Here is a 14,634-nt window from a genome sequence, read left to right as displayed (position 1 = left end):
AGCTAGGTGCTAAGCTCAGTTGTTTCTGCTTGCTAAAGGAGTGCCTGTCAGCTCAAGTCTGTACCTGGGACCAAGCTCCAGTTGTCCCATTCTAACCATAGCTCTGATCAGCAGCAGCTGATGAAAGCCCGTCCTGTGATGAATGGTACATTCTAAAGCACGTGGGAATGCTGTGTTGGTTGGTTTGGCTTCACTGTTTTCCTTTGTTAGAAAAGGTAATACTAGGGTGGGGGGAGAGACACAGAGAGAGAGGAGAGAAGAAAGAGAGGGAAGGGAAGGGGAGGAAGAGGGGAAGAGGAAGAGAGGGAGAAGAGAGAAAGAGAGAGAGAGAGGGAGAAGAGAGAATGAGAGAGAGAAAGAGAGAGAGGGAGAGGGAGAGAGGGAGAAGAGAGAATAAGAGAGAGAGAGAGAGAGAGAGAGAGAGAGAGAGAGAGAGACTGACAAGAACAAGATTAATCTAACTCTGGACAACCCTTCCAATATTTGAAGACAACCATAGGCTCTCCCTAAGTCTTCTCTTCGACAGCCCTGCCCCCCACAGGAATATATGAGTTGAAATCCTGAGTCCAAGCTCAGCACTAGCAGGGAAGGCTGGGAAAGTCTGGTTTCACCTGTTCTTAGCCTCAGTCAAGTCAAGGGTAGGGGTGGATCCACTAGAGCTGTGAGTGGGAAGTCATCATGGACAGAAGTGTTGGGGTCCAACCAGCAGACCCCAACCAGTCGCTAGGAAATGAAGATATGGGTCAGGTGGGTACTGAAACACAGGCAACATTCCTGGCATATGACCCACACAGGGGCTTCAAAGCAGTAGAAACACTATATAAGAACTTGCTTGGCTTTCAATAAACGTGCTGTGTTTCAGTACCCACCTGACCCATGTCTTCATTTCCTGGTGACTGGTTGGGGTCTGCTGGTCAGACCCCAACACAGAAGTAATCTGGAAATCACATCAGTGAAGACAGCCAGGGTGGTCGGGGGACCTCAAGTCTATGTCACATGAGAATCAGTAGAAGAGCTTTGTCCTGGTCAGCTCCTCAGGGCAGAATTGAGAGTGCTGTCTGGAAATAAGGAAGAGATAGATGGATTTGGGCTTGGCATAAGGAGAAACTTCCTAACAATCAGATGAGAGGAATGGGCTGCCTAGGGAGGTGGGGCTCTCTCTCCTCCCCCCCTTCAAGTAGAGTCTGGGTGATCTCTTATTGGGTGATTGCAGAAGATCCTTCTTTAGGGACGGGTTACACTAGATGCCAACTCTGGACTCCTGTGGTTCTGTGCAGAGGACTTCACCTTGGGGACTACAGAGAGGGGAGACCTCCTGAAGTCTATTCACCTATCCCTTGGAGGTCTGTGGATCCCAGGGTAAGGAACTCTGCTCTGAGAAGTTGGCATTGGTACAGAGAGTTTCCTCTTGGGCAGTTTCTTCCCCCAATGAAACCACAGTCTCTGTCCAAGATGAAATGAAGAAGAAAAATTATACTTGTGGCACCAACATCCCACAGTTGCTGTTAGGCTCAAATGAGATAATTAAAGTGGTTTGTGAATCTTCCAGGATGCCATAATTATTACTATTATTGATGTTGTTAATGTTAGCAGCAGGAGGAGGAGGAGGATTCAGCACCTGTCAGTCTAAGGAAGCTGAGTCCCAAACAACTCTGAGTTAATCAATTTGTTCTGAAGCCAGAGGAAAGCTCCCCCTCATGCTAGTGGGCAGCTCCACCAGAAGGCTGCCAACAAAGGGTTTAACCTACAACAAGGTCCCGGTGAGGGGTAGTCCAATCTCCGGGACAATAGCAGGCCAGGATCAAAGGACAGGGCTGGCTGAGCAACCTCAGCCATGGGGCACTAGGCTTTAGTAGAGCTCTGAGTCAACAGTTCGACATGGTGGCTCCCCTAACGGTGCTGCCTTCAAAGGGAGGCTGCAGCAGCCCTGTCAGAGCCTATCTGAGCACTGTTCTGGATGCCACATTTTAGAAAGATGGAGAGGCTCCAGATGAGGGTGGTCAGGATGGTGAAGGCTGACCTAGGAATGTTTAACCTGGAGAATGTTTGAGGAGGACGTGATTCCTGTTTTCAAATATTTGAACAGCTATCAAGAAGGCATCACAGAGCTTACAGGTCATCCAGTCTGAGTGCCTCATTTTATTGTTGAGGAAACATGGCTAGAGGGTTAAGTAGCTCACCCAGGGCCACTCAGCTCTTAAGTGCCAGAGACAAGATTTGAACCCAGATCCGATGACTTCAAAGTCAGGGCTCTCTCCTGTTAGATCATACCCCAGATTCTCCTTGATCTGCTTGGTCCCCAAGGGCAGATGGCTTTTTTCCAAAGCTGCAAAGAAGAGTGAGGATCAACGTAAGGGAAAATGTTCTAACAGTTATATCAAGAGGTCCTTTTAAGAAATTTAAAAAAAAATTATTTTCGGTTCCAAATTCTCTCCCTTCCCAACCCCTCCCCTACCCATTGAGAAGGCAAGAGATACAATACCTGTGATGCATATAAAGCCGTGCAAAGATCAGGGGTTCTTAAGCCTTTTGGTGTTGAGGACCCCTTGGCATCCTAGGATCTTTCCTCAGTAAAATGCATGTGACTACAAAGGACCCTACTTATGGAGATAAAGATATAATTTTTATTTAGAGGCAGGTAGGTGACACAGCGGATGGAGCACTGGACCTGGAGTCAGGGAGTCCTGAGTTTGAATCTGCCCTCAGATATTTACTAAATTGCTTAATTGCTGATTGCCTCAGTTTCCTCAACTTTAAAACGGACATAACATTATTACTTGCCTCATAGGGTCGTTGTGAGGCTCAGAGGATACACTATTTGGAGAGTGATTAGTGTAATGCCTGAATCACACAGTAGGTGCTATATAAATAATTGGGGGCTGGTAGTTGGCACAATGGACAGAGCGCCAAGCCTGGGGCCAGGAAGGCTCCACTTCCTAAGGTCAAATCCAGCCTCAGACCCTGGGCAAGTCGCTTCACCCTGTACGCCTCAGTTTCCTTATCTGCAAAATGGGCTGGCGAAGGAAATGGCCAACCACTCCCATATCTCTGGCAAGAAAACCCCAAATGGGGTCAGGAAGTGTCAGACATGATTTATATCCCCTTAAGTTGGAAGACTCCCTCTATCCCCAAACCCACTGAACATCCATGCAGCCCAGGTTCAGAACTCCTGAATTAGAGCTAGACCAAAGTTAAATGGGCAGATTAGGGAGGTAGCAAGCTTCCCCTCCCCGGAGGCTTCCCAGCAGAAGCTTGTTGACTGACGGGCTTTGGGGTATTCCAGCCACCCTTCTGAAATGCTGGGCAATCTGAGAGCAATTTCCTACCTTTCTAGCCTTTGCTCAAGCTGTTCCCTACCCCCGGAATGCCCTCCCCTCTGCTTTTCCTCAGCCCAAGTAAAATCCATCATCTTCTAGGGAGTCTTCCCTGATTCCCCTGGGTCAGTAAAGACACACCTTCCCTCTCCCTCCCCCCCATCTCACTTAGGGCTCTGCTCTCTTCTCTAACGCCCAAAGTACATCACGCAGTGATCATCGCTGCCACTTAGGGTTTGCAAAGCACTTTACAAATCTCATTATCTATGTTCTCACAACAAGCCGGGGAGATAAGTGCTACAGACATTATGGTTACCATCTTACCGATGGGGGACCGTAGGTTCGAGAGGTTAACGGATCTGCCCTGTGGCTACACAGCTGGTGTCAAAGTCAGAACCTACCTGCTGCCTCCCCATCAGGAGAATGAAAGCCCCTTGAGGACAGGGACTGTTTGGTTTCTGTCTCTGTCTCTCCAGCGCTTGGCACGCAGTAGGCATTCAACTGGTGTTGGATTGAATTTCTGACTCCAAGCACGTTTGCTGAAAGACTCCTGAGATCACACAGTCCAAATAGGAGGGGGGTTGAAGAAGGAGGGAGAGAACATGGCAGGGTGGGGTCAGAAGCAGAGCCAGAATACTCGAGGTTCCCCCGAGGCTCTAAGGACCTGTGGACAATAGCAGGAAAGAGGCTGGGCTCGAGACTGAGCTCTGGGCTGACCTCTAGTTTAAGAGAACCTGGACAGGATGTGTGAATGCACAGCTGCCAGGTTCTGTTGGGGACGGAAGAAAGAAAACAGTAGTTTGAAGTGTCCGTACCATCTACTTCCTACCTCTGCACTGGGCAGGCATGGGGTGGGGTGGGCTGGACCTCTGAGAGCAAATGCCCCCTCCTCCAGAACGCGCGCGCGCGCGCGCACACACACACACACACACACACACCTCCTCAATAATAGAAACAGAACGTCAGAACTGGGAGAGACCTGAGAACCTAGAGGGGTACGACCAGAAGGGACCTTAGAACATGGATTGTACTGGATGAAGGGGTCTTAGAACATCACATGTTAGAGCTGGGAGGCACCTTAGGGATCGTCTAATCCGGGGGTGGCCTGACTTTATAGCAGAAGGGAAGGATGAAGAGAGGGGCAGGTTCCCCTGATTTCTAATCTAATAGCTAGTGTTTTGGCATCCCGGTTCCTGGGCCATAGCCTGGCCTTAAGGGAGGGGGAAAGAGGAGTACCTTCCCCTCCCTCTCCAGGAAGGAGCAGTGACTCAGGGCCCTGATAGGGCAGCATCTAGTAGAAGGACTTTGGTGACGAAATAAGACAGACGCACACTTCCTGGGTCTCGTTCGCTGGGACTTTTTGCTGACTCCCTTGGGGCCAGCCCCTTTTGAAATTCAAAAGTTCCTTTGGGGAAAATAGGTCGATAGCCACTGGGCCTATCTAGTTCAAAAGGGACGACTACAGGAAAATTCTCAGGGAAGAAAATTAATGATCAAGTATCGGGTTTGGAGAGAAAGACCCCCGGTCACAGTGGACCGCAAAAAAAAAAAAACACACTTTCACTTTGTTACTTCTCATAAGGCAGAACACTGTGATGGCTCTGGTTTGAATTTTGATCACCAGCATGAGATGGCATCTTGGGTGGAGTTTCCCCAAACTAGAACTTTGAGGGCAGGGCCTTCTGCTGGTGGGGGAGGGAAGAGGTAGAGAAGAGATGACCCAGTCCGAAGTCCTGCTCTGAGCTCACGCCGGAGGCAGAAGTGCCACTGAGCTTTGGCTACTCAGGCACCTGTTCCAGATAAGCTCAGGCCCTTGGGTGACTAACTTCTTTGAGGCTGTCTGCCGTAGCTATACCTGTGACCCACTGGTTATTTTCCCACCTTGGGGTTTTAAGGAAGGAAATAAATGAGGTTGAGTGATAGGACAAGAGGAGAGATGATGAGGGGCTAGATGAGAGGCAAGGAGACCCAGCTGAAGTCACAGAGGCCAGAGACAGATCTGAGAAGTCCTAAAAGAGATGGACAGGGTCTCAGAGTCCTGGGGCACCAAGAGTACTTTGAGCAAGAGGCCACTGGAAAGGAAGAAGAAGCTTGAGGCTGAATCTTGGCTCTCCCAGGCTCTCTGGGACTGGGGCTCCATTAGGCACGTGCAGGATCAATAAATAGTTCGAGGTAAAAGCAGCAAGCTGGGTTCATTGGGCTGGGGCCAGCACCATCACGGGCAAGGAAAGGGGAGCTAATGGCCCGTTCCAGGATTATAGATTCAGAGCAGGAGGCAACCTTGGGGGGGGGGGTGGCTCATTTTGCAGAGGTGAAGGAAAAACAGCCTAGGTATTACTAAATAGGATTGAATTTCTAAGCTCAATCCTGAACCCTCAGCCCATAGTCCCTCTCCTTACTGAATGAACCAAGTCCAGATCCTTTATACAGCCTGGCATCTGAGGCCCTGGCCTGTTCCCCTGCCCAGGTAGGACAGATACCACTCATCATCTCCCAAGGGAAATTATCTTGTGGGGACCTCCAAACTGGCCACACCCTTTCTACACATGGGCATGGCTACCCTGTGGCATTGTTTGTTTAGAAAGACAAATGGACTAGCAGGGTGTGGACTGGGTGACATCAGAGAAGATTCCTGGGAACAGCCCTTGGGATGGCTCTTCTCATGTCCAGGTAAGGGAGGTCAGAGGGCAGGGTGTAACCAGCTTCCTCTGGGGACCTGGTCCACCTGCTCCCAAGAAAAAATGATTCCCCCTTTCCCCAACCCAGAAGTGAGGAGCTGGTAGCTTGCTCTCAGTGTCGGACCCATTTTTCAAAAGTGGAAAGCTAAGGTGCTGTGTGGAAAAGGGAGTTACCTGGCCTTTTGGGGATAGGGCTAATAATACCAGTATTATATATAGCGCCTTTCTTCCAGAGAGCTCAGATGAGCGCTGTGATCTCATCTGTCCTCACAACCTCCTGGAGAGGTGGCGGTGGTGATGGCAGTGAGAGGGGGGAATCACAGGAGAGGAACAGGACGTGGAGAGTGGGGAAAGAATTGGGCTCCCCACTTTGCGGGTGACAAAAGCCCTGAACTCCCATGCTCCTCCATTATCCCGCCTTTCATTAGCTCTCTTCGACCCCCCAGCACCCTCTCATCATCTCCTTCCTGTTCTTCCTCCCTCCAGCTAGCTCTCCCTTCTAATCTTGTTTCCATGGACAAGGAAGCCAGTTTTTCCTGATTCTTCTCCCTTTCCCCACCTTTGTGTTTATTCTGTATGTACAAAAAGCAGGGTCAGTAGAGTGGATGCCTCAGAGCCAACAGGACTTGGGTTCAAATCCCACCTTTGACACATCCTGACTGTGAGACATTGGCCAAGAGCCCTCACCTCCTGGTGCCACAGGCAACTCTAAGGCTAAGTCACAACAGAGATCTTCATTGACAAAGGGAGCTTTCTTATCACAGCTCCAGCACCTAACCTCTACTTGTGTTTGGATAGGGCATCTCCTTGATACAGTGCAAGTTTCTAGAGGGCAAGACCTGTTCCATTTCAGTCTTTGTATTCTCAGAACAAAGTCCTGGCAGAAAGAGCTTAGCCCCAAAGGGCCAGGATCTCCCAATGCATCCTGGGCCATCTCCAGTCATCCTGGTGAATATCAGGCCACTGGACCCAGATGGCTCTGGAGGAGAAAGTGAGTCTGGTGACCTTGCACAGCCCTCCCTCACTCAAATCAAAGTCAACTGCAAGTCATGTCATCATCTCCCTGATGTCATGGCCCTCTTTGAGAATGAAGGACAAACACAACAACAAAGCCCTGATAGATCGTGGGCACTTTATAAATGTTTGTTGATTGACTGATAGATTTAGAGTCAGTAGAGACTAAGGTTCAAACCCAGCCTCCGACTCTTCTTCCTAGCTGTGTGAGAGTCTGGACAAGTCCCTGGATCTCTCTGAATTTTAATCTTCTCCTCTGTTCCTCCTTCCCAATAATAGAGTTTTAAGATGTGCAATTCCTTTTCATGCAGGAGCTCATTTGATCCTCACCACGGGGAGTTACAGCCAGTCACAGATAATAAGAGGTGGGATTAGAACACGACTCTTCAGCTCCTGGCAAGGATTCAGAGCTAATGTAGGTCATGTGCTTTGTGGATGTCAGCTCTTACTGTTACTGGACCCTCTTTCCTGATCTGCCCTTCTTTCTCTAAGGCTCATAGACTCTGAGTTGAAAGGGCTCTTGGTGTCCACCATCTAGTACAGACCCTCCACTATACAGATGAGGAAACTGAGGCATGGGGAGGCTAAGAGACTCATTCAATGTCACACTTGGGATCAAAGACCTAAAGCTGGCAGGGACCTCAGAGGTCATCTCATTTTACAGATGAGATCTGAGAAAGCTGAGTGACTTGTCTAAGGTTACACAGGAAGTGTCAGAGACCAAAGTTGAACTTGGGTCATTAGAAGAACCAATGTTCTTTCTTACTATTATGCTCCCTGACAGATTTCAGTACCAGATAAGGGGCTGAGCTTCTAGATCTAGGAGAATGGAAATCCAGACTTGGGGATTCCATTTGGCAGCCATCCAATCAGGAGGAAAGACCTCAGCCAACATTGACTTAGCAGACAGATGCAAGTGATGCTCTCAGCATGCACAGACAGGGCTTTGAGGGTCCAGCTGCTGAGAAGAGTTCTCAAAACACCTGTCCTGCATTTGAACAACCATCTCAAAGTACAATCTGGGTGCTCCTCACCCCCTGTGCCCTTGTGAGTTGCCCAACTACAGTACCTTCCCTCCCTATGCTCAATCAAGCTTTTCCCCCTTCTTCCTTGGGTTCCCTGGCTTTCTTGGCTTATATGGGGCCAGATAGAGAGAAAAATGCCTAGTTGGGCCCAGTCCTGTGTGGACAGCCTTTTTCCTCAACTAAAGCAGTGAGTTGACCTGGTCCTGTTTCCTTACATCTCCCTTCCCCCACCCCCTCTCCCCAACTGAGATCTCCACTTCAGTTATTCTCCAGGAGCCTCTAGGTGACTGACCCAGAGCCCAGATCGTTGAGCTGAGTCAAGGCTGCCCAAGAGCATTTATGCAGGGCTGGGTTTGGATAGTCTTAAGGATGGAGGGACTGGCCTTTGTTCCCAGCTCCCAATTTGGAAGTAAGTTCTGATTTCTAGTCTCAGCTCCACTGCCTAGCTGGGGACACTTGCCCAAAGCATTTCTGGGCCTCAGTTTCTTTACCTACAAGGCAAGGTGACCAGAGGAACCTAGAAAGGATAGACAAAGGTGAACAAGTAGAGTGAACATCAGGGTTTACAAAGCAGAAGACTGCTCAGAAGCTGCCCTCAGCACCTGGGTTTCCAGAGATCAAGGGCACCTGCCTGTGGGGCTGTAGAAGTTCCAGCCCCAGCACCCACCAACACTAGCCATTCTCCCAGGACCAGCAGGGCTTAACAAGGGAAGGCCACAGCCTTCTCCTCTTCTTCAGGCCAAGTTCTCCACTATGGACTGCTCTCAGCACCACCATTGCCCGCTTGGGATTGCCTCTTTGTGAGAAGCTCCCAGTGAGGGGCTATCCCTATCAGTACTATCAGTGCCCTTTCTACAACTTAGACTAGTTTGAGGGAAAAGGGACTTGCCCTGGGTCACACAGCCAGGATGGGTCAGAGGCAGCACCCGAACCCAGGTCTTCCTGATTTCCAGTTCAATGAGGCATCCACTAGGCAAAAGATGAAAGATTCCACCCTCCAACACACACACAATATGGATCTAAGGACAGGGGAGGCCTGGGGAGGAGAAAATGAGAAAAGGAGGGGCTGAGGTCAAAAAGTAAGTTCAAGAATGTGGGTTGGGGAGCAGAAGGGGTGAGGGGGCTGGGGAGAAAGGGGCAGAGGGGCTGAGGAGCAGAAGAGTGCAGAAAGGAGAGCAGAGGGAGTGAAGACTTAGTCCCTGGGTTCTGAACAGGGCAGGCAGAGACTCTTTCCCGGGAAGCAAAGGATGACCTGCTGAGCCATCACCAAAGCTGGAGTGTGGGGAAGAGGGTAGAGGTGGGGTGGGTGGGTGGGTGTCGTGCTCTACTTTGGGCCCCGCCCCGCTTCCCCTTCGCTACCCTAGGCGTTCTGTTCACACTCCATTCTAGCAGATCCCCAAGTAGGGTGGGGTCCACGTGAGAGCACGTGCACTGGGGCAGGGCGGGAGGGGAGTGGGCTTCAGAGACTGAAGGCCCCCCTTCCTTGCAGGCTCGCGGACTCAGCCGGTCCCTTCTACCACTAGTGCTCCCTTCCGCTAGCCTGGGCCGGCACCAAACCTAGGGCTCACTCGGGGCTCTGCGGTGCTCGCGGCGACATGCACACTCGGGCATGTGAAGTCCCTCATGAGCGCGCGCGCGCACGCGCGCACACACACATACACGATTCCGCGGGCCCCTCCCACTGCATGGAACCGGGGCTGGGGCCCCACTGCAGAAGCTGGCGGGAGCATTGAAGGCTGGGCCCTGGGATGGCTGGAGACCTCAGAGCCCTGCCTGTCGTGGCTCGAGTTTGGGTTGAAAAGGCTTTAAATGAGCCATTTCCCCTCACTCCCCCGGGGGATCTTGGACCCTGCCCTTAATGACCCCACTGCATCACAGTCCTTGGGGCCCCTGGGTGGGAGCTGGCTAAAGGCAGTTCTTGCCTGTGTAACACCCAGTCTAGGAGAGGATAAGACAGATAAAGACAGGTAAAGAGATGTTTGTAGGGTCTCACCTCATAAATTCCCTTTAGCTGGGTATTGCAGCAATTCATTTCAGTTTTACAGGGAGAGAAAGTAAGGCTGCAGGCCCAAGGCTTTCCTCAAGGAAGACGTAACTTTTTTTCCCTCTGGCTCTTATAAAAGACTAGTGGCCTGGCCCTTTCCTCCAAGCTAGTGAATCGGGGAGAAATCTCTAATCCTAACCTAGATTACCCCACGGAGGCAGGGTGACCCCCATTACACCCACAGTCAGCTCTGTCAGATAGGAGAAGGATCCAGGAGGGGAGGATCGGCTGGAACTGATCCAGCTCAACTAAGCCCAGTTCCTCAGCCATGTTCTGGTGTCTGGGGCAGGCCGACCTCTGCAAATTTCTCAAGGTTTTGGGGCTTGCAGTTTAAAGGGATCTCGAATATTCTCTATTAAGTACAACCTCCCCATTTTGCAGAGGCCAAAACTAAGGGCCAGCTGTGCACAGAGATTTGGCCGAGGTCACACCGTCTGGAGGAGCCATGGGCAGTGTTTGAAACTGTGTCCAGCGAGCTCAGCAACAATAGTTTCCCCAGCTCCCCGTGTGTGGGTTCCCAGACCAGAGGAGCTGTCCAAAACGTGGCGCGCTAGAGGATGCGTGTTAACTAGGTCAGTTTGAAGTGGTGTCAGGCATGGGGGATTGGGCTGGGCAGGGGCTCAAAGCTTGGACAAAGCAAACAGAAGACACGGCCAGCTCGGCAGCGGTGCGCTGGGGGTTCATCCTATCAAAAGGGTGTTAGAAGCTGAGCAGATTCAGGGGAAGGGGGGGTGGGGGTGGGGCTGGGCCCAGGAGGGCTCAGTTCCCATCAGCCCTGGATCAAAAGCGTCTGGTCAAAGAGCCTTTAAATACCTTGAAAACCAGGTGATGCTGAGTTCAATGGCCTGTGAGAAAGGATTGGGTTTCATTTGGGGAAAAAAAACTGTCTCAAGCTGCAAAATGATCAGTTTTTAGTCTAAGGGATGCTGGACCAAGTGTGGGAGAATGAGGGGGATGGGACCAGCAGAGAGGCAGAGAATGGGGGGGGGGGTGTCATGGTTAGGGGCAGGATCTGGAGAGTGAGGTCCCAAGACTGGTAGAGGAAAAAAGGCTAGAACAGAGGCTCTGGAGAGCCAAGAGAAAAGGCTGCTTCTAGGGGCCTGGGCTGGGAGGAGGGAGGGGAATTTAGAACACAGAAGGATAAGGGGTTGTGGAGAGGAGCTGATCTGATAAGGTCCTTTCCAACTCATGATCTATGAACCTGTGATCTTCTCTCAAGCTATATGATGGCAGGCAAAGTCACATCCCTAATGGTACGGATGTGGAAACTGGGGCAAGAGGAAGAAAAGTGACTTGTTTAAATTCAAACTGGAGATAAATAGCAGAATGGAAATTCCAACCCAGGTCTTTTGACTTCAAATCCAGTCCTTTCCCCCTATATCATGTTATTTTCTCTATGAGCCTCAGTTTCCTCTTCTGTACAAATAGGATCTTCATCCTTTCATTACTTAGCTCACAAGGTTATTATGGAGAAAGCATTTCATAACCCTAAATGTGCTGTAGACATATGAGAGATGATGGTGGTTCCCACCAGCTGTAGCTCCTGGTCAGGACCTGCAGGGATGTGCTCCTAGATAGGTTTGGAAGCAGAGGACCGGGATCACTTCCTTGCTGTGTGACCTTAGGAAGTCTCTTGAACCTCTCTGGGACTCAGTTTCTTCATGTAGTCATTGATGGAGTTGGACTAGAACTACCAATGGCACAAGAGTCAGAGGTCTTGTGTTTGAATTCTACCTTGTTGGTGTACTGCCTGTGTGACCTTTGAAGAAGTCACTTAGCCTTCCTGGGCCTCAGTTTTCTCATGTGTAGAATGAGGGTATTGGATTTGATGACCCCTGAGCTCCTTTTCAGGTCTACATCTACAGTCCTACTTTGTCAGTGACTGTGATTGGAGCTGCTGGCTCTGAGCATTGGCAGACAGAAGGAGTCATGGGGGCAGAGAGGCTGACCAGGAAATACAATGGGGATTGGAGACAAGTGAATCAGACAGTTGAGTAGAGCTGGACATTAGAGTTGAAGAAAGGACTGAAGTCTTTGGCCTCTTAAAAACTCTTTCACCTGGAAATTGAAAAGAGAAGGAAGAGAAGGGAGGAGAAAAGGGGAAAAAAGAAGGGAGGAGAACAAGGAAAAGAGAGAGAAAAGAAGGGAATAGATAGGTAAAAGAGAGAGAAGGGAGAAGACCAGAGAAAAGGGAGGCCCAGGAGCCTGGACACAGTGGACAAAGAAAGTACAGCGAAGAGAGAGGAGAGACCCCAGGAGGTTGGTATTGACTGGGTGTGGCGGGCTCTTTCTGAGGGACTGAGAGATTAGAGGTTTGATGAGCTGGGGTGTGCACAGTGAGTAAGATTGTAAAGGAAATGAGGGAGGAAGGGGAAAGAGAGGGAGGAAAGGAGGGAGAGGGAAGAAATGACCTTTATTAAACACTTACTATGTACTATGACCTTTATTAAACACTTACAAGTACTGTCCTAGGAGCTGGTGAATAAATGAGCAAGACTATCCCGATCTTAAGAAGCTGGTTAGTCAAGCAGAGACTGGAACTCAGGTTCTGCCCTTGGAGGAGACAAGGTGAGACAAAACTGAGCTCTTGGTGGAACAGAAGCTCTCTGAGGACAGGGACTTTCACCCTTATGTTTGTATGCCAGGAGCTCAGCATAGTGTTTGTTTGGTACACCATAGGTGTTTAATAAATGTTTGCTGACTGATGGTAGGTAGCTTGATGCCAGACCCCTGGGTAAAGCTTTTCAGAGAGACTCAGCCTCTGTTGCTCCTTTCCCCCCCTCCACCCACATCCATGAGTTATCCCAGTAACCAGCTGGGACCATGATGCTTTTCTTCCAAGGTGGCCCTATCCTGGCAAGGGCCAAGATGGTTGAGGAGGCTTGTTTGCTCATCTGCCCACATGGCTAATGATGAATATGACTTCACTAGGGACAAGACCAAACTGCTTCCTTAGAATTTTTTTAATAGTTCAATCCTGCCCCAGGGCTGGGGGTTGGCGACAGACCCAATCAGGTGAAACAGTGAGCCCCAAGTCTCAAAGGCTGACAGCATCTGAATGAATGAGAACCCAGGAGTCCTACTTCCTAGTCTGTGGCCTAGCAACCAAACCACATGTCCTCCCAGGTCCCTAGTTTGGAAAGAGCAGGCCTGATTCCTGGTCCTCAGGAGAGGAAATGGTCCTCCTTCCCAATGCCTCTTCCTTGATCCCTCCGGAGAATGGATGACACTGGGGCCCAGCTGACAGGACTGAGTCGGAAACTGTGGCACCCCAGATTGGGGTCAGGGGCCTCTCCCGGGTATCTAGCACTGGTGGCTGTGTTGTGGAGACTGCTAGTAAGGAGACAGCTGTTGGTATCATGGAAAAGCACCTGCCTCCAGGGGAAGCCACCTTGACCTGTCAGGGATCTGGAGAAGAGGCTAGACCAGGCACTCTCAGTCTAGAAGGAAGTTGCCTATAATGAGATCTTTAATGCACAATAGCCCCCATGAGGCAAGTTGTTTTCCCAATTTTTAAGATGAGGAAGGGAACTGAGGAACCCAGTGATGAAATGATTTGTTCATGACAGATCCCATCAGGCCTCTGTTCTCCATCCTGCAGGAGTTCTGCTGGCCACCAAGCAACACCGCTGATACTTTCCTGTTATTAACAAATCAGTAAGTACATATTCTATATACATATTATTTTAGGTATGTGTATAGACACAGTGTCTTCCTGATAAGATGCAAACTCCTTAAGGATAGAGACTTCTGTTTTTGTATCCTAGGTGCCTAGGACTGTGCATGACACACAGTAGGGGCTTAACAGATCAATCAGCAAGCATTCATTAAGCCCTTACTATGTGCCAGACACTGGGCTAGACACTGGAGATACACAGAAAAAAGCAAAAACAGGCTGTGCCCTCAAGAAGAGTGATTGATTGATGTTAAAGCAAGCCTCTAGCAGGAAGGTCAGAGATTAGATAGAAGGAGGAACTTCCTTGGCCCTGGAACCTGGGAATCCAGATCCATAAGAGAGGAAGGAACTTCTCCCATCACCCCCAAGAAGTGCTCATCCAGCCTTTACTCAGAGGCCTCCATTGTGGGTGAACCTACCATCTAAGGCACCTTATTCCATTTTGGGACAGCTATAATTCCTGGAATTTTCCTGTCATCAGGCCTACATCTTCTTGTTGAACCCATTAACTCATGGGATATCTGAAATGAAAGAAACTTTTCAAGTTGTCTTGTCCCATTCTCTCATTTGTCAGATGGGGAAACTGAGGTTCAGAGATGGGAAGTAGCTCAGTGCTCAGTAAAGCTCTGTCCGATGGGACCGCTGAGACACAAGAACACAGACTGAGGCTGGTGGGACCTGGAAGCTTGTTGAGTCTGGCTCTCTTCATGTTACAAATGAGAAAACTGAAGCCCAGAGAGGTTTAAGTGGTACACTTAGGGCCACAGGGCTAGAAATGGCTGAAGCAGAATTCAGATCAGACCTCTTAGGTCTCCTGGCTTTCAAGGGCTCTCCAACCCCCCTCATTTTAAAGAGAGGGAAACTGAGGCCCAGAGGGATGAAT

The 14,634-nt window shown here is 50.0% G+C and overlaps 1 long non-coding RNA gene across 1 annotated transcript; it reads right to left on the bottom strand.

Moving 5' to 3' along the window:
• Positions 1 to 2,119: 2,119 nt before the first annotated feature.
• LOC118852923 lies at positions 2,120 to 3,859 on the bottom strand. Its single transcript, XR_005010635.1, has 3 exons — positions 3,716 to 3,859; positions 2,483 to 2,600; positions 2,120 to 2,326 (listed from the first exon to the last, which is right to left on the bottom strand). It is a non-coding gene; the product is annotated as an uncharacterized LOC118852923 (long non-coding RNA).
• Between the last annotated feature and the right edge of the window lie 10,775 nt (positions 3,860 to 14,634).

The sequence above is a fragment of the Trichosurus vulpecula genome, chromosome 6, assembly GCF_011100635.1.
Source record: "Trichosurus vulpecula isolate mTriVul1 chromosome 6, mTriVul1.pri, whole genome shotgun sequence".
Classification (NCBI taxonomy): domain Eukaryota; kingdom Metazoa; phylum Chordata; class Mammalia; order Diprotodontia; family Phalangeridae; genus Trichosurus; species Trichosurus vulpecula.
The sequence above is the reverse complement of the archived record's forward strand: the minus strand, read 5'-3'. Positions and strand labels throughout refer to the sequence as shown.